General features: G+C 49.5%; 30 non-coding genes across 30 annotated transcripts; 10 read left to right on the forward strand and 20 right to left on the reverse strand.

The window, feature by feature from the left end:
* Positions 1–31: 31 nt before the first annotated feature.
* On the reverse strand, positions 32–103 carry Trnap-cgg (transfer RNA proline (anticodon CGG)). The gene has a single exon. It is a non-coding gene; the product is annotated as a tRNA-Pro (tRNA).
* A 235-nt stretch (positions 104–338) lies between these two features.
* On the forward strand, positions 339–411 carry Trnav-uac (transfer RNA valine (anticodon UAC)). Its single transcript has one exon. It is a non-coding gene; the product is annotated as a tRNA-Val (tRNA).
* Positions 412–1,012: 601 nt separating this feature from the next.
* Trnap-ugg (transfer RNA proline (anticodon UGG)) lies at positions 1,013–1,084 on the reverse strand. Its single transcript has one exon. It is a non-coding gene; the product is annotated as a tRNA-Pro (tRNA).
* A 1,655-nt stretch (positions 1,085–2,739) lies between these two features.
* On the reverse strand, positions 2,740–2,811 carry Trnap-cgg (transfer RNA proline (anticodon CGG)). Its single transcript has one exon. It is a non-coding gene; the product is annotated as a tRNA-Pro (tRNA).
* A 235-nt stretch (positions 2,812–3,046) lies between these two features.
* Trnav-uac (transfer RNA valine (anticodon UAC)) lies at positions 3,047–3,119 on the forward strand. Its single transcript has one exon. It is a non-coding gene; the product is annotated as a tRNA-Val (tRNA).
* Positions 3,120–3,720: 601 nt separating this feature from the next.
* Trnap-ugg (transfer RNA proline (anticodon UGG)) lies at positions 3,721–3,792 on the reverse strand. Its single transcript has one exon. It is a non-coding gene; the product is annotated as a tRNA-Pro (tRNA).
* Positions 3,793–5,446: 1,654 nt separating this feature from the next.
* On the reverse strand, positions 5,447–5,518 carry Trnap-cgg (transfer RNA proline (anticodon CGG)). The gene has a single exon. It is a non-coding gene; the product is annotated as a tRNA-Pro (tRNA).
* A 235-nt stretch (positions 5,519–5,753) lies between these two features.
* Trnav-uac (transfer RNA valine (anticodon UAC)) lies at positions 5,754–5,826 on the forward strand. Its single transcript has one exon. It is a non-coding gene; the product is annotated as a tRNA-Val (tRNA).
* Positions 5,827–6,427: 601 nt separating this feature from the next.
* On the reverse strand, positions 6,428–6,499 carry Trnap-ugg (transfer RNA proline (anticodon UGG)). Its single transcript has one exon. It is a non-coding gene; the product is annotated as a tRNA-Pro (tRNA).
* A 1,656-nt stretch (positions 6,500–8,155) lies between these two features.
* On the reverse strand, positions 8,156–8,227 carry Trnap-cgg (transfer RNA proline (anticodon CGG)). Its single transcript has one exon. It is a non-coding gene; the product is annotated as a tRNA-Pro (tRNA).
* A 235-nt stretch (positions 8,228–8,462) lies between these two features.
* Trnav-uac (transfer RNA valine (anticodon UAC)) lies at positions 8,463–8,535 on the forward strand. The gene has a single exon. It is a non-coding gene; the product is annotated as a tRNA-Val (tRNA).
* Positions 8,536–9,136: 601 nt separating this feature from the next.
* Trnap-ugg (transfer RNA proline (anticodon UGG)) lies at positions 9,137–9,208 on the reverse strand. Its single transcript has one exon. It is a non-coding gene; the product is annotated as a tRNA-Pro (tRNA).
* Positions 9,209–10,863: 1,655 nt separating this feature from the next.
* Trnap-cgg (transfer RNA proline (anticodon CGG)) lies at positions 10,864–10,935 on the reverse strand. Its single transcript has one exon. It is a non-coding gene; the product is annotated as a tRNA-Pro (tRNA).
* A 235-nt stretch (positions 10,936–11,170) lies between these two features.
* Trnav-uac (transfer RNA valine (anticodon UAC)) lies at positions 11,171–11,243 on the forward strand. Its single transcript has one exon. It is a non-coding gene; the product is annotated as a tRNA-Val (tRNA).
* A 601-nt stretch (positions 11,244–11,844) lies between these two features.
* Trnap-ugg (transfer RNA proline (anticodon UGG)) lies at positions 11,845–11,916 on the reverse strand. The gene has a single exon. It is a non-coding gene; the product is annotated as a tRNA-Pro (tRNA).
* A 1,655-nt stretch (positions 11,917–13,571) lies between these two features.
* Positions 13,572–13,643, reverse strand: Trnap-cgg (transfer RNA proline (anticodon CGG)). The gene has a single exon. It is a non-coding gene; the product is annotated as a tRNA-Pro (tRNA).
* A 235-nt stretch (positions 13,644–13,878) lies between these two features.
* On the forward strand, positions 13,879–13,951 carry Trnav-uac (transfer RNA valine (anticodon UAC)). Its single transcript has one exon. It is a non-coding gene; the product is annotated as a tRNA-Val (tRNA).
* Positions 13,952–14,552: 601 nt separating this feature from the next.
* Trnap-ugg (transfer RNA proline (anticodon UGG)) lies at positions 14,553–14,624 on the reverse strand. Its single transcript has one exon. It is a non-coding gene; the product is annotated as a tRNA-Pro (tRNA).
* A 1,653-nt stretch (positions 14,625–16,277) lies between these two features.
* On the reverse strand, positions 16,278–16,349 carry Trnap-cgg (transfer RNA proline (anticodon CGG)). Its single transcript has one exon. It is a non-coding gene; the product is annotated as a tRNA-Pro (tRNA).
* A 235-nt stretch (positions 16,350–16,584) lies between these two features.
* Positions 16,585–16,657, forward strand: Trnav-uac (transfer RNA valine (anticodon UAC)). Its single transcript has one exon. It is a non-coding gene; the product is annotated as a tRNA-Val (tRNA).
* Positions 16,658–17,258: 601 nt separating this feature from the next.
* Trnap-ugg (transfer RNA proline (anticodon UGG)) lies at positions 17,259–17,330 on the reverse strand. Its single transcript has one exon. It is a non-coding gene; the product is annotated as a tRNA-Pro (tRNA).
* Positions 17,331–18,984: 1,654 nt separating this feature from the next.
* Positions 18,985–19,056, reverse strand: Trnap-cgg (transfer RNA proline (anticodon CGG)). The gene has a single exon. It is a non-coding gene; the product is annotated as a tRNA-Pro (tRNA).
* Positions 19,057–19,291: 235 nt separating this feature from the next.
* Trnav-uac (transfer RNA valine (anticodon UAC)) lies at positions 19,292–19,364 on the forward strand. Its single transcript has one exon. It is a non-coding gene; the product is annotated as a tRNA-Val (tRNA).
* Positions 19,365–19,965: 601 nt separating this feature from the next.
* Trnap-ugg (transfer RNA proline (anticodon UGG)) lies at positions 19,966–20,037 on the reverse strand. Its single transcript has one exon. It is a non-coding gene; the product is annotated as a tRNA-Pro (tRNA).
* A 1,653-nt stretch (positions 20,038–21,690) lies between these two features.
* Trnap-cgg (transfer RNA proline (anticodon CGG)) lies at positions 21,691–21,762 on the reverse strand. Its single transcript has one exon. It is a non-coding gene; the product is annotated as a tRNA-Pro (tRNA).
* A 235-nt stretch (positions 21,763–21,997) lies between these two features.
* Trnav-uac (transfer RNA valine (anticodon UAC)) lies at positions 21,998–22,070 on the forward strand. Its single transcript has one exon. It is a non-coding gene; the product is annotated as a tRNA-Val (tRNA).
* A 601-nt stretch (positions 22,071–22,671) lies between these two features.
* Positions 22,672–22,743, reverse strand: Trnap-ugg (transfer RNA proline (anticodon UGG)). The gene has a single exon. It is a non-coding gene; the product is annotated as a tRNA-Pro (tRNA).
* Positions 22,744–24,397: 1,654 nt separating this feature from the next.
* Positions 24,398–24,469, reverse strand: Trnap-cgg (transfer RNA proline (anticodon CGG)). The gene has a single exon. It is a non-coding gene; the product is annotated as a tRNA-Pro (tRNA).
* A 235-nt stretch (positions 24,470–24,704) lies between these two features.
* Trnav-uac (transfer RNA valine (anticodon UAC)) lies at positions 24,705–24,777 on the forward strand. Its single transcript has one exon. It is a non-coding gene; the product is annotated as a tRNA-Val (tRNA).
* A 601-nt stretch (positions 24,778–25,378) lies between these two features.
* Trnap-ugg (transfer RNA proline (anticodon UGG)) lies at positions 25,379–25,450 on the reverse strand. Its single transcript has one exon. It is a non-coding gene; the product is annotated as a tRNA-Pro (tRNA).
* Positions 25,451–26,077: the final 627 nt, after the last annotated feature.

The following is a 26,077-nucleotide window of genomic DNA, read 5'->3' on the forward strand; positions in this document are numbered from 1 at the left end:
ATTTGTTACCACACCGTTGTACAAAACGCAAGGGCTCGTCCGGGATTTGAACCCGGGACCTCCTGCACCCGAAGCAGGAATCATACCCCTAGACCAACGAGCCTATTCGTTCCGAAAACGCACTGCATGTGAATGACGCCACCTTCGATGGCCTCACCATGTAGGGCTGCAGCTCAGCCAGCGTTCTCCCTGTCTGTCGCGGTTGGATTGTTTCCATCGACGTCTTTTACTACAGGAACTTCACAAATCGGAGGGAGCTCGTAGCCGATGCCCTTGCTAACACAGAAGAGAAACTGTTGCTATTACGAGTCTCCGGGTGGTACATGAAAATGACCGTTGTTTCCGTGGTGTAGCGGTTATCACGCCTGCTTTACACGCAGAAGGTCCCCGGTTTGATGCCGGGCGGGAGCACAACAATTTTAATCTACATTTCGGATTTCATTTCCGAGATGACCTCACGTCCGCGTATGCAGAGACAAGCAATGTTGTATGCTAGACGGATAGGGCGTCATTTTACTGTCAAATACTTTTGCTCTCTTATTGCACCGGTATTTGGTAACTGAGAACGCCCCTAGCTCCATTATGGCTGGCAAAATTTATAATCCGGTTCTTCAGGGCTACTTCAAGTGCGCTTGCTACTGGCTTTCCTGAGCTCACCCTACTCGCCTTGTCACAGCTCTGTCAAAGTGTGATGCAAACTAATAATGAGAAACTCTTAGCCACGCTCAATCTTACATGCCACCCCTTGGTTGTTGCCGTCGCTAGTAAGATGAGGGTAGACTGTCGCACAATTAAGCTGAATCTCCACTCACGGTGCACATATCCCGCAAAGACAACCTTGTTTTCCGTTGCATGCAAAATTACCGTCTGCCTTTCTACCGAATTCCACCTACGTACTTTACTGGTGCCGCATTCTTGTTATATCCACGTGCTATAACAGGCGTCAACTCTTCATTGAGGAGCTGCAACCGGGGCTGAGTTCCACCTACTCTTCAGCACGGTCAAAATGACAGGGCTCGTCCGGGATTTGAACCCGGGACCTCTTGCACCCAAAGCAGGAATCATACCCCTAGACCAACGAGCCACCTGGCTGGAGCAGTCAAGTTAATCCCAAGTAGTGGGCCTCACAGGGAACACAAACTTTCACGCGAATTCGCAAGATAAACGCTTTCTGCAGGCAGCACTCACCACTGATGAGAAGAATATTAAAGGCAACGAATAAAAAGCGAAATAACTTCATCGAGCACTGCTTATGAACAGCCGGCAGTGCCTCAGTTTCGGTATGTGGTTTCTCAGGGTTAAGAGAAGGCGAATGCACTAAACAAAAGAACATCGGGAAACCAAGCACCAACTCATAACGAAAAGATTGCACAATATACTGCAAGCAAAACTTCCAGAAGACGGATACTGAAGACGCCGCAGACAAAAGAATTATTCTATGCAGTAACGATTATCTAGGAAGCGTGAATTGCATGTGCTGCTCCACCACACAACTTCTTTTGATACTGTTTTACTTATTCTAAATTTTCATTACCTGATCGTCTCTAAAATACTGTGCGGTTATCACCTGGTTTCCAACAGCGATAGTAGTAAGTAAGTCGACTACAAAGTCTTTCAAAGTAGGTCAGACACAACAAAAAAAAAAAAAAAAAAAAAAATCGGAGCTGCGTGTAGCTCATGTCATTCTGCTTTCAATCGTGAATCTCCGGCTGGGAGTAGTGGCGTACTTCTGTAATCCAAGCTTCTGGGAGGCCGTTGTGTGGGAGAGATCTGGAAACAACTACAGATTCGACCGTTCCACGAGCTCAGGAACGGCCGCGAGGCTTTCATCGAGCTCTGCAGGTCGACAGATGATAGTGTGGAAATTTCGGCAAGCGGTGGCTAAGGGTTAACAGAAGCCAAACGCACTAAACACAAGAAAGTCGGGTAACCGAAGCACACAACTCATAACGAAAAGATTGCGGAATGCAGTGCGAAAGCAAAACTTCGAGAAGACCAACTCTGAAGCCATCGGCGAGCTAGGAATTATTCCGCACAAGAAGCGATCATGTAGGAAGAGCGAGCCGAGGCTGTCGCTCGACCACACAATAAATTTTTGCTTAATCCCAATTTGCAGTACCGGTTCGACACTAGAATACTGCGCCTTGGTTCTTCCAAAAGCGATAGTAATAAGCACGTCGACTGCAGTGTCATTTGGGGTAGTGAGTCAGACATGGAGAGGATATGGGGCGGGTAGAATATGCAACGACAGGGGCATTGCAGGGCGGCCGCCGGCTCCTTGCGCTGTGGCGCACCGGTGCCGGCGGCGGCCTGGCTGGGCTGCTGGTGCCTCCATGTAGAGCTGCCGCCGAGCCCAGGTAAAGTGCCGCTAACGAAGCGATTGCCTTTGGTGACATCTTTTGCAATAACGACTGCGCGAATCGACGGTATCTCGTAAGGAAGGAAAGAGCAGCAGCTGCCGCCGAGCCCAGGCGCCGTGCCGAACACGCAGAAGGTCCCCGGCTCGATTGCGGGCGGAAACCCGTTTTCGTCGCACTCAGCAAGACACTTGCTACGATCTCTACTGTGTTCATTTAAACCAACTTCAAACGTTCCATCAGCAGGGTGCACATGGCTCAAATGAAACATGAAACGGTTTCAGAACTGGTTGTCGGATTTTAGCGCTGACTTGGAGGCCTCGAAATGCGCGACACAGCCGCCGCCATGCGATTTGTTACCACACCGTTGTACAAAACGCAAGGGCTCGTCCGGGATTTGAACCCGGGACCTCCTGCACCCGAAGCAGGAATCATACCCCTAGACCAACGAGCCTATTCGTTCCGAAAACGCACTGCATGTGAATGACGCCACCTTTGATGGCCTCACCATGTAGGGCTGCAGCTCAGCCAGCGTTCTCCCTGTCTGTCGCGGTTGGATTGTTTCCATCGACGTCTTTTACTACAGGAACTTCACGAATCGGAGGGAGCTCGTAGCCGATGCCCTTGCTAACACAGAAGAGAAACTGTTGCTATTACGAGTCTCCGGGTGGTACATGAAAATGACCGTTGTTTCCGTGGTGTAGCGGTTATCACGCCTGCTTTACACGCAGAAGGTCCCCGGTTCGATGCCGGGCGGGAGCACAACAATTTTAATCTACATTTCGGATTTCATTTCCGAGATGACCTCACGTCCGCGTATGCAGAGACAAGCAATGTTGTATGCTAGACGGATAGGGCGTCATTTTACTGTCAAATACTTTTGCTCTCTTATTGCACCGGTATTTGGTAACTGAGAACGCCCCTAGCTCCATTATGGCTGGCAAAATTTATAATCCGGTTCTTCAGGGCTACTTCAAGTGCGCTTGCTACTGGCTTTCCTGAGCTCACCCTACTCGCCTTGTCACAGCTCTGTCAAAGTGTGATGCAAACTAATAATGAGAAACTCTTAGCCACGCTCAATCTTACATGCCACCCCTTGGTTGTTGCCGTCGCTAGTAAGATGAGGGTAGACTGTCGCACAATTAAGCTGAATCTCCACTCACGGTGCACATATCCCGCAAAGACAACCTTGTTTTCCGTTGCATGCAAAATTACCGTCTGCCTTTCTACCGAATTCCACCTACGTACTTTACTGGTGCCGCATTCTTGTTATATCCACGTGCTATAACAGGCGTCAACTCTTCATTGAGGAGCTGCAACCGGGGCTGAGTTCCACCTACTCTTCAGCACGGTCAAAATGACAGGGCTCGTCCGGGATTTGAACCCGGGACCTCCTGCACCCAAAGCAGGAATCATACCCCTAGACCAACGAGCCACCTGGCTGGAGCAGTCAAGTTAATCCCAAGTAGTGGGCCTCACAGGGAACACAAACTTTCACGCGAATTCGCAAGATAAACGCTTTCTGCAGGCAGCACTCACCACTGATGAGAAGAATATTAAAGGCAACGAATAAAAAGCGAAATAACTTCATCGAGCACTGCTTATGAACAGCCGGCAGTGCCTCAGTTTCGGTATGTGGTTTCTCAGGGTTAAGAGAAGGCGAATGCACTAAACAAAAGAACATCGGGAAACCAAGCACCAACTCATAACGAAAAGATTGCACAATATACTGCAAGCAAAACTTCCAGAAGACGGATACTGAAGACGCCGCAGACAAAAGAATTATTCTATGCAGTAACGATTATCTAGGAAGCGTGAATTGCATGTGCTGCTCCACCACACAACTTCTTTTGATACTGTTTTACTTATTCTAAATTTTCATTACCTGATCGTCTCTAAAATACTGTGCGGTTATCACCTGGTTTCCAACAGCGATAGTAGTAAGTAAGTCGACTACAAAGTCTTTCAAAGTAGGTCAGACACAACAAAAAAAAAAAAAAAAAAAAAATCGGAGCTGCGTGTAGCTCATGTCATTCTGCTTTCAATCGTGAATCTCCGGCTGGGAGTAGTGGCGTACTTCTGTAATCCAAGCTTCTGGGAGGCCGTTGTGTGGGAGAGATCTGGAAACAACTACAGATTCGACCGTTCCACGAGCTCAGGAACGGCCGCGAGGCTTTCATCGAGCTCTGCAGGTCGACAGATGATAGTGTGGAAATTTCGGCAAGCGGTGGCTAAGGGTTAAGAGAAGCCAAACGCACTAAACACAAGAAAGTCGGGTAACCGAAGCACACAACTCATAACGAAAAGATTGCGGAATGCAGTGCGAAAGCAAAACTTCGAGAAGACCAACTCTGAAGCCATCGGCGAGCTAGGAATTATTCCGCACAAGAAGCGATCATGTAGGAAGAGCGAGCCGAGGCTGTCGCTCGACCACACAATAAATTTTTGCTTAATCCCAATTTGCAGTACCGGTTCGACACTAGAATACTGCGCCTTGGTTCTTCCAAAAGCGATAGTAATAAGCACGTCGACTGCAGTGTCATTTGGGGTAGTGAGTCAGACATGGAGAGGATATGGGGCGGGTGGAATATGCAACGACAGGGGCATTGCAGGGCGGCCGCCGGCTCCTTGCGCTGTGGCGCACCGGTGCCGGCGGCGGCCTGGCTGGGCTGCTGGTGCCTCCATGTAGAGCTGCCGCCGAGCACAGGCAAAGTGCCGCTAACGAAGCGATTGCCTTTGGTGACATCTTTTGCAATAACGACTGCGCGAATCGACGGTATCTCGTAAGGAAGGAAAGAGCAGCAGCTGCCGCCGAGCCCAGGCGCCGTGCCGAACACGCAGAAGGTCCCCGGCTCGATTGCGGGCGGAAACCCGTTTTCGTCGCACTCAGCAAGACACTTGCTACGATCTCTACTGTGTTCATTTAAACCAACTTCAAACGTTCCATCAGCAGGGTGCACATGGCTCAAATGAAACATGAAACGGTTTCAGAACTGGTTGTCGGATTTTAGCGCTGACTTGGAGGCCTCGAAATGCGCGACACAGCCGCCGCCATGCGATTTGTTACCACACCGTTGTACAAAACGCAAGGGCTCGTCCGGGATTTGAACCCGGGACCTCCTGCACCCGAAGCAGGAATCATACCCCTAGACCAACGAGCCTATTCGTTCCGAAAACGCACTGCATGTGAATGACGCCACCTTCGATGGCCTCACCATGTAGGGCTGCAGCTCAGCCAGCGTTCTCCCTGTCTGTCGCGGTTGGATTGTTTCCATCGACGTCTTTTACTACAGGAACTTCACGAATCGGAGGGAGCTCGTAGCCGATGCCCTTGCTAACACAGAAGAGAAACTGTTGCTATTACGAGTCTCCGGGTGGTACATGAAAATGACCGTTGTTTCCGTGGTGTAGCGGTTATCACGCCTGCTTTACACGCAGAAGGTCCCCGGTTCGATGCCGGGCGGGAGCACAACAATTTTAATCTACATTTCGGATTTCATTTCCGAGATGACCTCACGTCCGCGTATGCAGAGACAAGCAATGTTGTATGCTAGACGGATAGGGCGTCATTTTACTGTCAAATACTTTTGCTCTCTTATTGCACCGGTATTTGGTAACTGAGAACGCCCCTAGCTCCATTATGGCTGGCAAAATTTATAATCCGGTTCTTCAGGGCTACTTCAAGTGCGCTTGCTACTGGCTTTCCTGAGCTCACCCTACTCGCCTTGTCACAGCTCTGTCAAAGTGTGATGCAAACTAATAATGAGAAACTCTTAGCCACGCTCAATCTTACATGCCACCCCTTGGTTGTTGCCGTCGCTAGTAAGATGAGGGTAGACTGTCGCACAATTAAGCTGAATCTCCACTCACGGTGCACATATCCCGCAAAGACAACCTTGTTTTCCGTTGCATGCAAAATTACCGTCTGCCTTTCTACCGAATTCCACCTACGTACTTTACTGGTGCCGCATTCTTGTTATATCCACGTGCTATAACAGGCGTCAACTCTTCATTGAGGAGCTGCAACCGGGGCTGAGTTCCACCTACTCTTCAGCACGGTCAAAATGACAGGGCTCGTCCGGGATTTGAACCCGGGACCTCTTGCACCCAAAGCAGGAATCATACCCCTAGACCAACGAGCCACCTGGCTGGAGCAGTCAAGTTAATCCCAAGTAGTGGGCCTCACAGGGAACACAAACTTTCACGCGAATTCGCAAGATAAACGCTTTCTGCAGGCAGCACTCACCACTGATGAGAAGAATATTAAAGGCAACGAATAAAAAGCGAAATAACTTCATCGAGCACTGCTTATGAACAGCCGGCAGTGCCTCAGTTTCGGTATGTGGTTTCTCAGGGTTAAGAGAAGGCGAATGCACTAAACAAAAGAACATCGGGAAACCAAGCACCAACTCATAACGAAAAGATTGCACAATATACTGCAAGCAAAACTTCCAGAAGACGGATACTGAAGACGCCGCAGACAAAAGAATTATTCTATGCAGTAACGATTATCTAGGAAGCGTGAATTGCATGTGCTGCTCCACCACACAACTTCTTTTGATACTGTTTTACTTATTCTAAATTTTCATTACCTGATCGTCTCTAAAATACTGTGCGGTTATCACCTGGTTTCCAACAGCGATAGTAGTAAGTAAGTCGACTACAAAGTCTTTCAAAGTAGGTCAGACACAACAAAAAAAAAAAAAAAAAAAAAAAATCGGAGCTGCGTGTAGCTCATGTCATTCTGCTTTCAATCGTGAATCTCCGGCTGGGAGTAGTGGCGTACTTCTGTAATCCAAGCTTCTGGGAGGCCGTTGTGTGGGAGAGATCTGGAAACAACTACAGATTCGACCGTTCCACGAGCTCAGGAACGGCCGCGAGGCTTTCATCGAGCTCTGCAGGTCGACAGATGATAGTGTGGAAATTTCGGCAAGCGGTGGCTAAGGGTTAAGAGAAGCCAAACGCACTAAACACAAGAAAGTCGGGTAACCGAAGCACACAACTCATAACGAAAAGATTGCGGAATGCAGTGCGAAAGCAAAACTTCGAGAAGACCAACTCTGAAGCCATCGGCGAGCTAGGAATTATTCCGCACAAGAAGCGATCATGTAGGAAGAGCGAGCCGAGGCTGTCGCTCGACCACACAATAAATTTTTGCTTAATCCCAATTTGCAGTACCGGTTCGACACTAGAATACTGCGCCTTGGTTCTTCCAAAAGCGATAGTAATAAGCACGTCGACTGCAGTGTCATTTGGGGTAGTGAGTCAGACATGGAGAGGATATGGGGCGGGTGGAATATGCAACGACAGGGGCATTGCAGGGCGGCCGCCGGCTCCTTGCGCTGTGGCGCACCGGTGCCGGCGGCGGCCTGGCTGGGCTGCTGGTGCCTCCATGTAGAGCTGCCGCCGAGCCCAGGCAAAGTGCCGCTAACGAAGCGATTGCCTTTGGTGACATCTTTTGCAATAACGACTGCGCGAATCGACGGTATCTCGTAAGGAAGGAAAGAGCAGCAGCTGCCGCCGAGCCCAGGCGCCGTGCCGAACACGCAGAAGGTCCCCGGCTCGATTGCGGGCGGAAACCCGTTTTCGTCGCACTCAGCAAGACACTTGCTACGATCTCTACTGTGTTCATTTAAACCAACTTCAAACGTTCCATCAGCAGGGTGCACATGGCTCAAATGAAACATGAAACGGTTTCAGAACTGGTTGTCGGATTTTAGCGCTGACTTGGAGGCCTCGAAATGCGCGACACAGCCGCCGCCATGCGATTTGTTACCACACCGTTGTACAAAACGCAAGGGCTCGTCCGGGATTTGAACCCGGGACCTCCTGCACCCGAAGCAGGAATCATACCCCTAGACCAACGAGCCTATTCGTTCCGAAAACGCACTGCATGTGAATGACGCCACCTTCGATGGCCTCACCATGTAGGGCTGCAGCTCAGCCAGCGTTCTCCCTGTCTGTCGCGGTTGGATTGTTTCCATCGACGTCTTTTACTACAGGAACTTCACAAATCGGAGGGAGCTCGTAGCCGATGCCCTTGCTAACACAGAAGAGAAACTGTTGCTATTACGAGTCTCCGGGTGGTACATGAAAATGACCGTTGTTTCCGTGGTGTAGCGGTTATCACGCCTGCTTTACACGCAGAAGGTCCCCGGTTCGATGCCGGGCGGGAGCACAACAATTTTAATCTACATTTCGGATTTCATTTCCGAGATGACCTCACGTCCGCGTATGCAGAGACAAGCAATGTTGTATGCTAGACGGATAGGGCGTCATTTTACTGTCAAATACTTTTGCTCTCTTATTGCACCGGTATTTGGTAACTGAGAACGCCCCTAGCTCCATTATGGCTGGCAAAATTTATAATCCGGTTCTTCAGGGCTACTTCAAGTGCGCTTGCTACTGGCTTTCCTGAGCTCACCCTACTCGCCTTGTCACAGCTCTGTCAAAGTGTGATGCAAACTAATAATGAGAAACTCTTAGCCACGCTCAATCTTACATGCCACCCCTTGGTTGTTGCCGTCGCTAGTAAGATGAGGGTAGACTGTCGCACAATTAAGCTGAATCTCCACTCACGGTGCACATATCCCGCAAAGACAACCTTGTTTTCCGTTGCATGCAAAATTACCGTCTGCCTTTCTACCGAATTCCACCTACGTACTTTACTGGTGCCGCATTCTTGTTATATCCACGTGCTATAACAGGCGTCAACTCTTCATTGAGGAGCTGCAACCGGGGCTGAGTTCCACCTACTCTTCAGCACGGTCAAAATGACAGGGCTCGTCCGGGATTTGAACCCGGGACCTCTTGCACCCAAAGCAGGAATCATACCCCTAGACCAACGAGCCACCTGGCTGGAGCAGTCAAGTTAATCCCAAGTAGTGGGCCTCACAGGGAACACAAACTTTCACGCGAATTCGCAAGATAAACGCTTTCTGCAGGCAGCACTCACCACTGATGAGAAGAATATTAAAGGCAACGAATAAAAAGCGAAATAACTTCATCGAGCACTGCTTATGAACAGCCGGCAGTGCCTCAGTTTCGGTATGTGGTTTCTCAGGGTTAAGAGAAGGCGAATGCACTAAACAAAAGAACATCGGGAAACCAAGCACCAACTCATAACGAAAAGATTGCACAATATACTGCAAGCAAAACTTCCAGAAGACGGATACTGAAGACGCCGCAGACAAAAGAATTATTCTATGCAGTAACGATTATCTAGGAAGCGTGAATTGCATGTGCTGCTCCACCACACAACTTCTTTTGATACTGTTTTACTTATTCTAAATTTTCATTACCTGATCGTCTCTAAAATACTGTGCGGTTATCACCTGGTTTCCAACAGCGATAGTAGTAAGTAAGTCGACTACAAAGTCTTTCAAAGTAGGTCAGACACAACAAAAAAAAAAAAAAAAAAAAAAATCGGAGCTGCGTGTAGCTCATGTCATTCTGCTTTCAATCGTGAATCTCCGGCTGGGAGTAGTGGCGTACTTCTGTAATCCAAGCTTCTGGGAGGCCGTTGTGTGGGAGAGATCTGGAAACAACTACAGATTCGACCGTTCCACGAGCTCAGGAACGGCCGCGAGGCTTTCATCGAGCTCTGCAGGTCGACAGATGATAGTGTGGAAATTTCGGCAAGCGGTGGCTAAGGGTTAACAGAAGCCAAACGCACTAAACACAAGAAAGTCGGGTAACCGAAGCACACAACTCATAACGAAAAGATTGCGGAATGCAGTGCGAAAGCAAAACTTCGAGAAGACCAACTCTGAAGCCATCGGCGAGCTAGGAATTATTCCGCACAAGAAGCGATCATGTAGGAAGAGCGAGCCGAGGCTGTCGCTCGACCACACAATAAATTTTTGCTTAATCCCAATTTGCAGTACCGGTTCGACACTAGAATACTGCGCCTTGGTTCTTCCAAAAGCGATAGTAATAAGCACGTCGACTGCAGTGTCATTTGGGGTAGTGAGTCAGACATGGAGAGGATATGGGGCGGGTAGAATATGCAACGACAGGGGCATTGCAGGGCGGCCGCCGGCTCCTTGCGCTGTGGCGCACCGGTGCCGGCGGCGGCCTGGCTGGGCTGCTGGTGCCTCCATGTAGAGCTGCCGCCGAGCCCAGGCAAAGTGCCGCTAACGAAGCGATTGCCTTTGGTGACATCTTTTGCAATAACGACTGCGCGAATCGACGGTATCTCGTAAGGAAGGAAAGAGCAGCAGCTGCCGCCGAGCCCAGGCGCCGTGCCGAACACGCAGAAGGTCCCCGGCTCGATTGCGGGCGGAAACCCGTTTTCGTCGCACTCAGCAAGACACTTGCTACGATCTCTACTGTGTTCATTTAAACCAACTTCAAACGTTCCATCAGCAGGGTGCACATGGCTCAAATGAAACATGAAACGGTTTCAGAACTGGTTGTCGGATTTTAGCGCTGACTTGGAGGCCTCGAAATGCGCGACACAGCCGCCGCCATGCGATTTGTTACCACACCGTTGTACAAAACGCAAGGGCTCGTCCGGGATTTGAACCCGGGACCTCCTGCACCCGAAGCAGGAATCATACCCCTAGACCAACGAGCCTATTCGTTCCGAAAACGCACTGCATGTGAATGACGCCACCTTTGATGGCCTCACCATGTAGGGCTGCAGCTCAGCCAGCGTTCTCCCTGTCTGTCGCGGTTGGATTGTTTCCATCGACGTCTTTTACTACAGGAACTTCACGAATCGGAGGGAGCTCGTAGCCGATGCCCTTGCTAACACAGAAGAGAAACTGTTGCTATTACGAGTCTCCGGGTGGTACATGAAAATGACCGTTGTTTCCGTGGTGTAGCGGTTATCACGCCTGCTTTACACGCAGAAGGTCCCCGGTTCGATGCCGGGCGGGAGCACAACAATTTTAATCTACATTTCGGATTTCATTTCCGAGATGACCTCACGTCCGCGTATGCAGAGACAAGCAATGTTGTATGCTAGACGGATAGGGCGTCATTTTACTGTCAAATACTGTTGCTCTCTTATTGCACCGGTATTTGGTAACTGAGAACGCCCCTAGCTCCATTATGGCTGGCAAAATTTATAATCCGGTTCTTCAGGGCTACTTCAAGTGCGCTTGCTACTGGCTTTCCTGAGCTCACCCTACTCGCCTTGTCACAGCTCTGTCAAAGTGTGATGCAAACTAATAATGAGAAACTCTTAGCCACGCTCAATCTTACATGCCACCCCTTGGTTGTTGCCGTCGCTAGTAAGATGAGGGTAGACTGTCGCACAATTAAGCTGAATCTCCACTCACGGTGCACATATCCCGCAAAGACAACCTTGTTTTCCGTTGCATGCAAAATTACCGTCTGCCTTTCTACCGAATTCCACCTACGTACTTTACTGGTGCCGCATTCTTGTTATATCCACGTGCTATAACAGGCGTCAACTCTTCATTGAGGAGCTGCAACCGGGGCTGAGTTCCACCTACTCTTCAGCACGGTCAAAATGACAGGGCTCGTCCGGGATTTGAACCCGGGACCTCCTGCACCCAAAGCAGGAATCATACCCCTAGACCAACGAGCCACCTGGCTGGAGCAGTCAAGTTAATCCCAAGTAGTGGGCCTCACAGGGAACACAAACTTTCACGCGAATTCGCAAGATAAACGCTTTCTGCAGGCAGCACTCACCACTGATGAGAAGAATATTAAAGGCAACGAATAAAAAGCGAAATAACTTCATCGAGCACTGCTTATGAACAGCCGGCAGTGCCTCAGTTTCGGTATGTGGTTTCTCAGGGTTAAGAGAAGGCGAATGCACTAAACAAAAGAACATCGGGAAACCAAGCACCAACTCATAACGAAAAGATTGCACAATATACTGCAAGCAAAACTTCCAGAAGACGGATACTGAAGACGCCGCAGACAAAAGAATTATTCTATGCAGTAACGATTATCTAGGAAGCGTGAATTGCATGTGCTGCTCCACCACACAACTTCTTTTGATACTGTTTTACTTATTCTAAATTTTCATTACCTGATCGTCTCTAAAATACTGTGCGGTTATCACCTGGTTTCCAACAGCGATAGTAGTAAGTAAGTCGACTACAAAGTCTTTCAAAGTAGGTCAGACACAACAAAAAAAAAAAAAAAAAAAAAAATCGGAGCTGCGTGTAGCTCATGTCATTCTGCTTTCAATCGTGAATCTCCGGCTGGGAGTAGTGGCGTACTTCTGTAATCCAAGCTTCTGGGAGGCCGTTGTGTGGGAGAGATCTGGAAACAACTACAGATTCGACCGTTCCACGAGCTCAGGAACGGCCGCGAGGCTTTCATCGAGCTCTGCAGGTCGACAGATGATAGTGTGGAAATTTCGGCAAGCGGTGGCTAAGGGTTAACAGAAGCCAAACGCACTAAACACAAGAAAGTCGGGTAACCGAAGCACACAACTCATAACGAAAAGATTGCGGAATGCAGTGCGAAAGCAAAACTTCGAGAAGACCAACTCTGAAGCCATCGGCGAGCTAGGAATTATTCCGCACAAGAAGCGATCATGTAGGAAGAGCGAGCCGAGGCTGTCGCTCGACCACACAATAAATTTTTGCTTAATCCCAATTTGCAGTACCGGTTCGACACTAGAATACTGCGCCTTGGTTCTTCCAAAAGCGATAGTAATAAGCACGTCGACTGCAGTGTCATTTGGGGTAGTGAGTCAGACATGGAGAGGATATGGGGCGGGTAGAATATGCAACGACAGGGGCATTGCAGGGCGGCCGCCGGCTCCTTGCGCTGTGGCGCACCGGTGCCGGCGGCGGCCTGGCTGGGCTGCTGGTGCCTCCATGTAGAGCTGCCGCCGAGCCCAGGCAAAGTGCCGCTAACGAAGCGATTGCCTTTGGTGACATCTTTTGCAATAACGACTGCGCGAATCGACGGTATCTCGTAAGGAAGGAAAGAGCAGCAGCTGCCGCCGAGCCCAGGCGCCGTGCCGAACACGCAGAAGGTCCCCGGCTCGATTGCGGGCGGAAACCCGTTTTCGTCGCACTCAGCAAGACACTTGCTACGATCTCTACTGTGTTCATTTAAACCAACTTCAAACGTTCCATCAGCAGGGTGCACATGGCTCAAATGAAACATGAAACGGTTTCAGAACTGGTTGTCGGATTTTAGCGCTGACTTGGAGGCCTCGAAATGCGCGACACAGCCGCCGCCATGCGATTTGTTACCACACCGTTGTACAAAACGCAAGGGCTCGTCCGGGATTTGAACCCGGGACCTCCTGCACCCGAAGCAGGAATCATACCCCTAGACCAACGAGCCTATTCGTTCCGAAAACGCACTGCATGTGAATGACGCCACCTTTGATGGCCTCACCATGTAGGGCTGCAGCTCAGCCAGCGTTCTCCCTGTCTGTCGCGGTTGGATTGTTTCCATCGACGTCTTTTACTACAGGAACTTCACGAATCGGAGGGAGCTCGTAGCCGATGCCCTTGCTAACACAGAAGAGAAACTGTTGCTATTACGAGTCTCCGGGTGGTACATGAAAATGACCGTTGTTTCCGTGGTGTAGCGGTTATCACGCCTGCTTTACACGCAGAAGGTCCCCGGTTCGATGCCGGGCGGGAGCACAACAATTTTAATCTACATTTCGGATTTCATTTCCGAGATGACCTCACGTCCGCGTATGCAGAGACAAGCAATGTTGTATGCTAGACGGATAGGGCGTCATTTTACTGTCAAATACTGTTGCTCTCTTATTGCACCGGTATTTGGTAACTGAGAACGCCCCTAGCTCCATTATGGCTGGCAAAATTTATAATCCGGTTCTTCAGGGCTACTTCAAGTGCGCTTGCTACTGGCTTTCCTGAGCTCACCCTACTCGCCTTGTCACAGCTCTGTCAAAGTGTGATGCAAACTAATAATGAGAAACTCTTAGCCACGCTCAATCTTACATGCCACCCCTTGGTTGTTGCCGTCGCTAGTAAGATGAGGGTAGACTGTCGCACAATTAAGCTGAATCTCCACTCACGGTGCACATATCCCGCAAAGACAACCTTGTTTTCCGTTGCATGCAAAATTACCGTCTGCCTTTCTACCGAATTCCACCTACGTACTTTACTGGTGCCGCATTCTTGTTATATCCACGTGCTATAACAGGCGTCAACTCTTCATTGAGGAGCTGCAACCGGGGCTGAGTTCCACCTACTCTTCAGCACGGTCAAAATGACAGGGCTCGTCCGGGATTTGAACCCGGGACCTCCTGCACCCAAAGCAGGAATCATACCCCTAGACCAACGAGCCACCTGGCTGGAGCAGTCAAGTTAATCCCAAGTAGTGGGCCTCACAGGGAACACAAACTTTCACGCGAATTCGCAAGATAAACGCTTTCTGCAGGCAGCACTCACCACTGATGAGAAGAATATTAAAGGCAACGAATAAAAAGCGAAATAACTTCATCGAGCACTGCTTATGAACAGCCGGCAGTGCCTCAGTTTCGGTATGTGGTTTCTCAGGGTTAAGAGAAGGCGAATGCACTAAACAAAAGAACATCGGGAAACCAAGCACCAACTCATAACGAAAAGATTGCACAATATACTGCAAGCAAAACTTCCAGAAGACGGATACTGAAGACGCCGCAGACAAAAGAATTATTCTATGCAGTAACGATTATCTAGGAAGCGTGAATTGCATGTGCTGCTCCACCACACAACTTCTTTTGATACTGTTTTACTTATTCTAAATTTTCATTACCTGATCGTCTCTAAAATACTGTGCGGTTATCACCTGGTTTCCAACAGCGATAGTAGTAAGTAAGTCGACTACAAAGTCTTTCAAAGTAGGTCAGACACAACAAAAAAAAAAAAAAAAAAAAATCGGAGCTGCGTGTAGCTCATGTCATTCTGCTTTCAATCGTGAATCTCCGGCTGGGAGTAGTGGCGTACTTCTGTAATCCAAGCTTCTGGGAGGCCGTTGTGTGGGAGAGATCTGGAAACAACTACAGATTCGACCGTTCCACGAGCTCAGGAACGGCCGCGAGGCTTTCATCGAGCTCTGCAGATCGACAGATGATAGTGTGGAAATTTCGGCAAGCGGTGGCTAAGGGTTAAGAGAAGCCAAACGCACTAAACTCAAGAAAGTCGGGTAACCGAAGCACACAACTCATAACGAAAAGATTGCGGAATGCAGTGCGAAAGCAAAACTTCGAGAAGACCAACTCTGAAGCCATCGGCGAGCTAGGAATTATTCCGCACAAGAAGCGATCATGTAGGAAGAGCGAGCCGAGGCTGTCGCTCGACCACACAATAAATTTTTGCTTAATCCCAATTTGCAGTACCGGTTCGACACTAGAATACTGCGCCTTGGTTCTTCCAAAAGCGATAGTAATAAGCACGTCGACTGCAGTGTCATTTGGGGTAGTGAGTCAGACATGGAGAGGATATGGGGCGGGTGGAATATGCAACGACAGGGGCATTGCAGGGCGGCCGCCGGCTCCTTGCGCTGTGGCGCACCGGTGCCGGCGGCGGCCTGGCTGGGCTGCTGGTGCCTCCATGTAGAGCTGCCGCCGAGCCCAGGCAAAGTGCCGCTAACGAAGCGATTGCCTTTGGTGACATCTTTTGCAATAACGACTGCGCGAATCGACGGTATCTCGTAAGGAAGGAAAGAGCAGCAGCTGCCGCCGAGCCCAGGCGCCGTGCCGAACACGCAGAAGGTCCCCGGCTCGATTGCGGGCGGAAACCCGTTTTCGTCGCACTCAGCAAGACACTTGCTACGATCTCTACTGTGTTCATTTAAACCAACTTCAAACGTTCCATCAGCAGGGTGCACATGGCTCAAATGAAACATGAAACGGTTTCAGAACTGGTTGTCGGATTTTAGCGCTGACTTGGAGGCCTCGAAATGCGCGACACAGCCGCCGCCATGCGATTTGTTACCACACCGTTGTACAAAACGCAAGGGCTCGTCCGGGATTTGAACCCGGGACCTCCTGCACCCGAAGCAGGAATCATACCCCTAGACCAACGAGCCTATTCGTTCCGAAAACGCACTGCATGTGAATGACGCCACCTTTGATGGCCTCACCATGTAGGGCTGCAGCTCAGCCAGCGTTCTCCCTGTCTGTCGCGGTTGGATTGTTTCCATCGACGTCTTTTACTACAGGAACTTCACGAATCGGAGGGAGCTCGTAGCCGATGCCCTTGCTAACACAGAAGAGAAACTGTTGCTATTACGAGTCTCCGGGTGGTACATGAAAATGACCGTTGTTTCCGTGGTGTAGCGGTTATCACGCCTGCTTTACACGCAGAAGGTCCCCGGTTCGATGCCGGGCGGGAGCACAACAATTTTAATCTACATTTCGGATTTCATTTCCGAGATGACCTCACGTCCGCGTATGCAGAGACAAGCAATGTTGTATGCTAGACGGATAGGGCGTCATTTTACTGTCAAATACTGTTGCTCTCTTATTGCACCGGTATTTGGTAACTGAGAACGCCCCTAGCTCCATTATGGCTGGCAAAATTTATAATCCGGTTCTTCAGGGCTACTTCAAGTGCGCTTGCTACTGGCTTTCCTGAGCTCACCCTACTCGCCTTGTCACAGCTCTGTCAAAGTGTGATGCAAACTAATAATGAGAAACTCTTAGCCACGCTCAATCTTACATGCCACCCCTTGGTTGTTGCCGTCGCTAGTAAGATGAGGGTAGACTGTCGCACAATTAAGCTGAATCTCCACTCACGGTGCACATATCCCGCAAAGACAACCTTGTTTTCCGTTGCATGCAAAATTACCGTCTGCCTTTCTACCGAATTCCACCTACGTACTTTACTGGTGCCGCATTCTTGTTATATCCACGTGCTATAACAGGCGTCAACTCTTCATTGAGGAGCTGCAACCGGGGCTGAGTTCCACCTACTCTTCAGCACGGTCAAAATGACAGGGCTCGTCCGGGATTTGAACCCGGGACCTCCTGCACCCAAAGCAGGAATCATACCCCTAGACCAACGAGCCACCTGGCTGGAGCAGTCAAGTTAATCCCAAGTAGTGGGCCTCACAGGGAACACAAACTTTCACGCGAATTCGCAAGATAAACGCTTTCTGCAGGCAGCACTCACCACTGATGAGAAGAATATTAAAGGCAACGAATAAAAAGCGAAATAACTTCATCGAGCACTGCTTATGAACAGCCGGCAGTGCCTCAGTTTCGGTATGTGGTTTCTCAGGGTTAAGAGAAGGCGAATGCACTAAACAAAAGAACATCGGGAAACCAAGCACCAACTCATAACGAAAAGATTGCACAATATACTGCAAGCAAAACTTCCAGAAGACGGATACTGAAGACGCCGCAGACAAAAGAATTATTCTATGCAGTAACGATTATCTAGGAAGCGTGAATTGCATGTGCTGCTCCACCACACAACTTCTTTTGATACTGTTTTACTTATTCTAAATTTTCATTACCTGATCGTCTCTAAAATACTGTGCGGTTATCACCTGGTTTCCAACAGCGATAGTAGTAAGTAAGTCGACTACAAAGTCTTTCAAAGTAGGTCAGACACAACAAAAAAAAAAAAAAAAAAAAAATCGGAGCTGCGTGTAGCTCATGTCATTCTGCTTTCAATCGTGAATCTCCGGCTGGGAGTAGTGGCGTACTTCTGTAATCCAAGCTTCTGGGAGGCCGTTGTGTGGGAGAGATCTGGAAACAACTACAGATTCGACCGTTCCACGAGCTCAGGAACGGCCGCGAGGCTTTCATCGAGCTCTGCAGGTCGACAGATGATAGTGTGGAAATTTCGGCAAGCGGTGGCTAAGGGTTAACAGAAGCCAAACGCACTAAACACAAGAAAGTCGGGTAACCGAAGCACACAACTCATAACGAAAAGATTGCGGAATGCAGTGCGAAAGCAAAACTTCGAGAAGACCAACTCTGAAGCCATCGGCGAGCTAGGAATTATTCCGCACAAGAAGCGATCATGTAGGAAGAGCGAGCCGAGGCTGTCGCTCGACCACACAATAAATTTTTGCTTAATCCCAATTTGCAGTACCGGTTCGACACTAGAATACTGCGCCTTGGTTCTTCCAAAAGCGATAGTAATAAGCACGTCGACTGCAGTGTCATTTGGGGTAGTGAGTCAGACATGGAGAGGATATGGGGCGGGTGGAATATGCAACGACAGGGGCATTGCAGGGCGGCCGCCGGCTCCTTGCGCTGTGGCGCACCGGTGCCGGCGGCGGCCTGGCTGGGCTGCTGGTGCCTCCATGTAGAGCTGCCGCCGAGCCCAGGCAAAGTGCCGCTAACGAAGCGATTGCCTTTGGTGACATCTTTTGCAATAACGACTGCGCGAATCGACGGTATCTCGTAAGGAAGGAAAGAGCAGCAGCTGCCGCCGAGCCCAGGCGCCGTGCCGAACACGCAGAAGGTCCCCGGCTCGATTGCGGGCGGAAACCCGTTTTCGTCGCACTCAGCAAGACACTTGCTACGATCTCTACTGTGTTCATTTAAACCAACTTCAAACGTTCCATCAGCAGGGTGCACATGGCTCAAATGAAACATGAAACGGTTTCAGAACTGGTTGTCGGATTTTAGCGCTGACTTGGAGGCCTCGAAATGCGCGACACAGCCGCCGCCATGCGATTTGTTACCACACCGTTGTACAAAACGCAAGGGCTCGTCCGGGATTTGAACCCGGGACCTCCTGCACCCGAAGCAGGAATCATACCCCTAGACCAACGAGCCTATTCGTTCCGAAAACGCACTGCATGTGAATGACGCCACCTTTGATGGCCTCACCATGTAGGGCTGCAGCTCAGCCAGCGTTCTCCCTGTCTGTCGCGGTTGGATTGTTTCCATCGACGTCTTTTACTACAGGAACTTCACGAATCGGAGGGAGCTCGTAGCCGATGCCCTTGCTAACACAGAAGAGAAACTGTTGCTATTACGAGTCTCCGGGTGGTACATGAAAATGACCGTTGTTTCCGTGGTGTAGCGGTTATCACGCCTGCTTTACACGCAGAAGGTCCCCGGTTCGATGCCGGGCGGGAGCACAACAATTTTAATCTACATTTCGGATTTCATTTCCGAGATGACCTCACGTCCGCGTATGCAGAGACAAGCAATGTTGTATGCTAGACGGATAGGGCGTCATTTTACTGTCAAATACTGTTGCTCTCTTATTGCACCGGTATTTGGTAACTGAGAACGCCCCTAGCTCCATTATGGCTGGCAAAATTTATAATCCGGTTCTTCAGGGCTACTTCAAGTGCGCTTGCTACTGGCTTTCCTGAGCTCACCCTACTCGCCTTGTCACAGCTCTGTCAAAGTGTGATGCAAACTAATAATGAGAAACTCTTAGCCACGCTCAATCTTACATGCCACCCCTTGGTTGTTGCCGTCGCTAGTAAGATGAGGGTAGACTGTCGCACAATTAAGCTGAATCTCCACTCACGGTGCACATATCCCGCAAAGACAACCTTGTTTTCCGTTGCATGCAAAATTACCGTCTGCCTTTCTACCGAATTCCACCTACGTACTTTACTGGTGCCGCATTCTTGTTATATCCACGTGCTATAACAGGCGTCAACTCTTCATTGAGGAGCTGCAACCGGGGCTGAGTTCCACCTACTCTTCAGCACGGTCAAAATGACAGGGCTCGTCCGGGATTTGAACCCGGGACCTCCTGCACCCAAAGCAGGAATCATACCCCTAGACCAACGAGCCACCTGGCTGGAGCAGTCAAGTTAATCCCAAGTAGTGGGCCTCACAGGGAACACAAACTTTCACGCGAATTCGCAAGATAAACGCTTTCTGCAGGCAGCACTCACCACTGATGAGAAGAATATTAAAGGCAACGAATAAAAAGCGAAATAACTTCATCGAGCACTGCTTATGAACAGCCGGCAGTGCCTCAGTTTCGGTATGTGGTTTCTCAGGGTTAAGAGAAGGCGAATGCACTAAACAAAAGAACATCGGGAAACCAAGCACCAACTCATAACGAAAAGATTGCACAATATACTGCAAGCAAAACTTCCAGAAGACGGATACTGAAGACGCCGCAGACAAAAGAATTATTCTATGCAGTAACGATTATCTAGGAAGCGTGAATTGCATGTGCTGCTCCACCACACAACTTCTTTTGATACTGTTTTACTTATTCTAAATTTTCATTACCTGATCGTCTCTAAAATACTGTGCGGTTATCACCTGGTTTCCAACAGCGATAGTAGTAAGTAAGTCGACTACAAAGTCTTTCAAAGTAGGTCAGACACAACAAAAAAAAAAAAAAAAAAAAATCGGAGCTGCGTGTAGCTCATGTCATTCTGCTTTCAATCGTGAATCTCCGGCTGGGAGTAGTGGCGTACTTCTGTAATCCAAGCTTCTGGGAGGCCGTTGTGTGGGAGAGATCTGGAAACAACTACAGATTCGACCGTTCCACGAGCTCAGGAACGGCCGCGAGGCTTTCATCGAGCTCTGCAGGTCGACAGATGATAGTGTGGAAATTTCGGCAAGCGGTGGCTAAGGGTTAAGAGAAGCCAAACGCACTAAACTCAAGAAAGTCGGGTAACCGAAGCACACAACTCATAACGAAAAGATTGCGGAATGCAGTGCGAAAGCAAAACTTCGAGAAGACCAACTCTGAAGCCATCGGCGAGCTAGGAATTATTCCGCACAAGAAGCGATCATGTAGGAAGAGCGAGCCGAGGCTGTCGCTCGACCACACAATAAATTTTTGCTTAATCCCAATTTGCAGTACCGGTTCGACACTAGAATACTGCGCCTTGGTTCTTCCAAAAGCGATAGTAATAAGCACGTCGACTGCAGTGTCATTTGGGGTAGTGAGTCAGACATGGAGAGGATATGGGGCGGGTGGAATATGCAACGACAGGGGCATTGCAGGGCGGCCGCCGGCTCCTTGCGCTGTGGCGCACCGGTGCCGGCGGCGGCCTGGCTGGGCTGCTGGTGCCTCCATGTAGAGCTGCCGCCGAGCCCAGGCAAAGTGCCGCTAACGAAGCGATTGCCTTTGGTGACATCTTTTGCAATAACGACTGCGCGAATCGACGGTATCTCGTAAGGAAGGAAAGAGCAGCAGCTGCCGCCGAGCCCAGGCGCCGTGCCGAACACGCAGAAGGTCCCCGGCTCGATTGCGGGCGGAAACCCGTTTTCGTCGCACTCAGCAAGACACTTGCTACGATCTCTACTGTGTTCATTTAAACCAACTTCAAACGTTCCATCAGCAGGGTGCACATGGCTCAAATGAAACATGAAACGGTTTCAGAACTGGTTGTCGGATTTTAGCGCTGACTTGGAGGCCTCGAAATGCGCGACACAGCCGCCGCCATGCGATTTGTTACCACACCGTTGTACAAAACGCAAGGGCTCGTCCGGGATTTGAACCCGGGACCTCCTGCACCCGAAGCAGGAATCATACCCCTAGACCAACGAGCCTATTCGTTCCGAAAACGCACTGCATGTGAATGACGCCACCTTTGATGGCCTCACCATGTAGGGCTGCAGCTCAGCCAGCGTTCTCCCTGTCTGTCGCGGTTGGATTGTTTCCATCGACGTCTTTTACTACAGGAACTTCACGAATCGGAGGGAGCTCGTAGCCGATGCCCTTGCTAACACAGAAGAGAAACTGTTGCTATTACGAGTCTCCGGGTGGTACATGAAAATGACCGTTGTTTCCGTGGTGTAGCGGTTATCACGCCTGCTTTACACGCAGAAGGTCCCCGGTTCGATGCCGGGCGGGAGCACAACAATTTTAATCTACATTTCGGATTTCATTTCCGAGATGACCTCACGTCCGCGTATGCAGAGACAAGCAATGTTGTATGCTAGACGGATAGGGCGTCATTTTACTGTCAAATACTGTTGCTCTCTTATTGCACCGGTATTTGGTAACTGAGAACGCCCCTAGCTCCATTATGGCTGGCAAAATTTATAATCCGGTTCTTCAGGGCTACTTCAAGTGCGCTTGCTACTGGCTTTCCTGAGCTCACCCTACTCGCCTTGTCACAGCTCTGTCAAAGTGTGATGCAAACTAATAATGAGAAACTCTTAGCCACGCTCAATCTTACATGCCACCCCTTGGTTGTTGCCGTCGCTAGTAAGATGAGGGTAGACTGTCGCACAATTAAGCTGAATCTCCACTCACGGTGCACATATCCCGCAAAGACAACCTTGTTTTCCGTTGCATGCAAAATTACCGTCTGCCTTTCTACCGAATTCCACCTACGTACTTTACTGGTGCCGCATTCTTGTTATATCCACGTGCTATAACAGGCGTCAACTCTTCATTGAGGAGCTGCAACCGGGGCTGAGTTCCACCTACTCTTCAGCACGGTCAAAATGACAGGGCTCGTCCGGGATTTGAACCCGGGACCTCCTGCACCCAAAGCAGGAATCATACCCCTAGACCAACGAGCCACCTGGCTGGAGCAGTCAAGTTAATCCCAAGTAGTGGGCCTCACAGGGAACACAAACTTTCACGCGAATTCGCAAGATAAACGCTTTCTGCAGGCAGCACTCACCACTGATGAGAAGAATATTAAAGGCAACGAATAAAAAGCGAAATAACTTCATCGAGCACTGCTTATGAACAGCCGGCAGTGCCTCAGTTTCGGTATGTGGTTTCTCAGGGTTAAGAGAAGGCGAATGCACTAAACAAAAGAACATCGGGAAACCAAGCACCAACTCATAACGAAAAGATTGCACAATATACTGCAAGCAAAACTTCCAGAAGACGGATACTGAAGACGCCGCAGACAAAAGAATTATTCTATGCAGTAACGATTATCTAGGAAGCGTGAATTGCATGTGCTGCTCCACCACACAACTTCTTTTGATACTGTTTTACTTATTCTAAATTTTCATTACCTGATCGTCTCTAAAATACTGTGCGGTTATCACCTGGTTTCCAACAGCGATAGTAGTAAGTAAGTCGACTACAAAGTCTTTCAAAGTAGGTCAGACACAACAAAAAAAAAAAAAAAAAAAAAATCGGAGCTGCGTGTAGCTCATGTCATTCTGCTTTCAATCGTGAATCTCCGGCTGGGAGTAGTGGCGTACTTCTGTAATCCAAGCTTCTGGGAGGCCGTTGTGTGGGAGAGATCTGGAAACAACTACAGATTCGACCGTTCCACGAGCTCAGGAACGGCCGCGAGGCTTTCATCGAGCTCTGCAGGTCGACAGATGATAGTGTGGAAATTTCGGCAAGCGGTGGCTAAGGGTTAAGAGAAGCCAAACGCACTAAACTCAAGAAAGTCGGGTAACCGAAGCACACAACTCATAACGAAAAGATTGCGGAATGCAGTGCGAAAGCAAAACTTCGAGAAGACCAACTCTGAAGCCATCGGCGAGCTAGGAATTATTCCGCACAAGAAGCGATCATGTAGGAAGAGCGAGCCGAGGCTGTCGCTCGACCACACAATAAATTTTTGCTTAATCCCAATTTGCAGTACCGGTTCGACACTAGAATACTGCGCCTTGGTTCTTCCAAAAGCGATAGTAATAAGCACGTCGACTGCAGTGTCATTTGGGGTAGTGAGTCAGACATGGAGAGGATATGGGGCGGGTGGAATATGCAACGACAGGGGCATTGCAGGGCGGCCGCCGGCTCCTTGCGCTGTGGCGCACCGGTGCCGGCGGCGGCCTGGCTGGGCTGCTGGTGCCTCCATGTAGAGCTGCCGCCGAGCCCAGGCAAAGTGCCGCTAACGAAGCGATTGCCTTTGGTGACATCTTTTGCAATAACGACTGCGCGAATCGACGGTATCTCGTAAGGAAGGAAAGAGCAGCAGCTGCCGCCGAGCCCAGGCGCCGTGCCGAACACGCAGAAGGTCCCCGGCTCGATTGCGGGCGGAAACCCGTTTTCGTCGCACTCAGCAAGACACTTGCTACGATCTCTACTGTGTTCATTTAAACCAACTTCAAACGTTCCATCAGCAGGGTGCACATGGCTCAAATGAAACATGAAACGGTTTCAGAACTGGTTGTCGGATTTTAGCGCTGACTTGGAGGCCTCGAAATGCGCGACACAGCCGCCGCCATGCGATTTGTTACCACACCGTTGTACAAAACGCAAGGGCTCGTCCGGGATTTGAACCCGGGACCTCCTGCACCCGAAGCAGGAATCATACCCCTAGACCAACGAGCCTATTCGTTCCGAAAACGCACTGCATGTGAATGACGCCACCTTTGATGGCCTCACCATGTAGGGCTGCAGCTCAGCCAGCGTTCTCCCTGTCTGTCGCGGTTGGATTGTTTCCATCGACGTCTTTTACTACAGGAACTTCACGAATCGGAGGGAGCTCGTAGCCGATGCCCTTGCTAACACAGAAGAGAAACTGTTGCTATTACGAGTCTCCGGGTGGTACATGAAAATGACCGTTGTTTCCGTGGTGTAGCGGTTATCACGCCTGCTTTACACGCAGAAGGTCCCCGGTTCGATGCCGGGCGGGAGCACAACAATTTTAATCTACATTTCGGATTTCATTTCCGAGATGACCTCACGTCCGCGTATGCAGAGACAAGCAATGTTGTATGCTAGACGGATAGGGCGTCATTTTACTGTCAAATACTTTTGCTCTCTTATTGCACCGGTATTTGGTAACTGAGAACGCCCCTAGCTCCATTATGGCTGGCAAAATTTATAATCCGGTTCTTCAGGGCTACTTCAAGTGCGCTTGCTACTGGCTTTCCTGAGCTCACCCTACTCGCCTTGTCACAGCTCTGTCAAAGTGTGATGCAAACTAATAATGAGAAACTCTTAGCCACGCTCAATCTTACATGCCACCCCTTGGTTGTTGCCGTCGCTAGTAAGATGAGGGTAGACTGTCGCACAATTAAGCTGAATCTCCACTCACGGTGCACATATCCCGCAAAGACAACCTTGTTTTCCGTTGCATGCAAAATTACCGTCTGCCTTTCTACCGAATTCCACCTACGTACTTTACTGGTGCCGCATTCTTGTTATATCCACGTGCTATAACAGGCGTCAACTCTTCATTGAGGAGCTGCAACCGGGGCTGAGTTCCACCTACTCTTCAGCACGGTCAAAATGACAGGGCTCGTCCGGGATTTGAACCCGGGACCTCCTGCACCCAAAGCAGGAATCATACCCCTAGACCAACGAGCCACCTGGCTGGAGCAGTCAAGTTAATCCCAAGTAGTGGGCCTCACAGGGAACACAAACTTTCACGCGAATTCGCAAGATAAACGCTTTCTGCAGGCAGCACTCACCACTGATGAGAAGAATATTAAAGGCAACGAATAAAAAGCGAAATAACTTCATCGAGCACTGCTTATGAACAGCCGGCAGTGCCTCAGTTTCGGTATGTGGTTTCTCAGGGTTAAGAGAAGGCGAATGCACTAAACAAAAGAACATCGGGAAACCAAGCACCAACTCATAACGAAAAGATTGCACAATATACTGCAAGCAAAACTTCCAGAAGACGGATACTGAAGACGCCGCAGACAAAAGAATTATTCTATGCAGTAACGATTATCTAGGAAGCGTGAATTGCATGTGCTGCTCCACCACACAACTTCTTTTGATACTGTTTTACTTATTCTAAATTTTCATTACCTGATCGTCTCTAAAATACTGTGCGGTTATCACCTGGTTTCCAACAGCGATAGTAGTAAGTAAGTCGACTACAAAGTCTTTCAAAGTAGGTCAGACACAACAAAAAAAAAAAAAAAAAAAAATCGGAGCTGCGTGTAGCTCATGTCATTCTGCTTTCAATCGTGAATCTCCGGCTGG

This window comes from Schistocerca serialis, chromosome 2 (genome assembly GCF_023864345.2).
Source record: "Schistocerca serialis cubense isolate TAMUIC-IGC-003099 chromosome 2, iqSchSeri2.2, whole genome shotgun sequence".
In the NCBI taxonomy this organism is placed as follows: Eukaryota; Metazoa; Arthropoda; class Insecta; order Orthoptera; family Acrididae; genus Schistocerca; species Schistocerca serialis.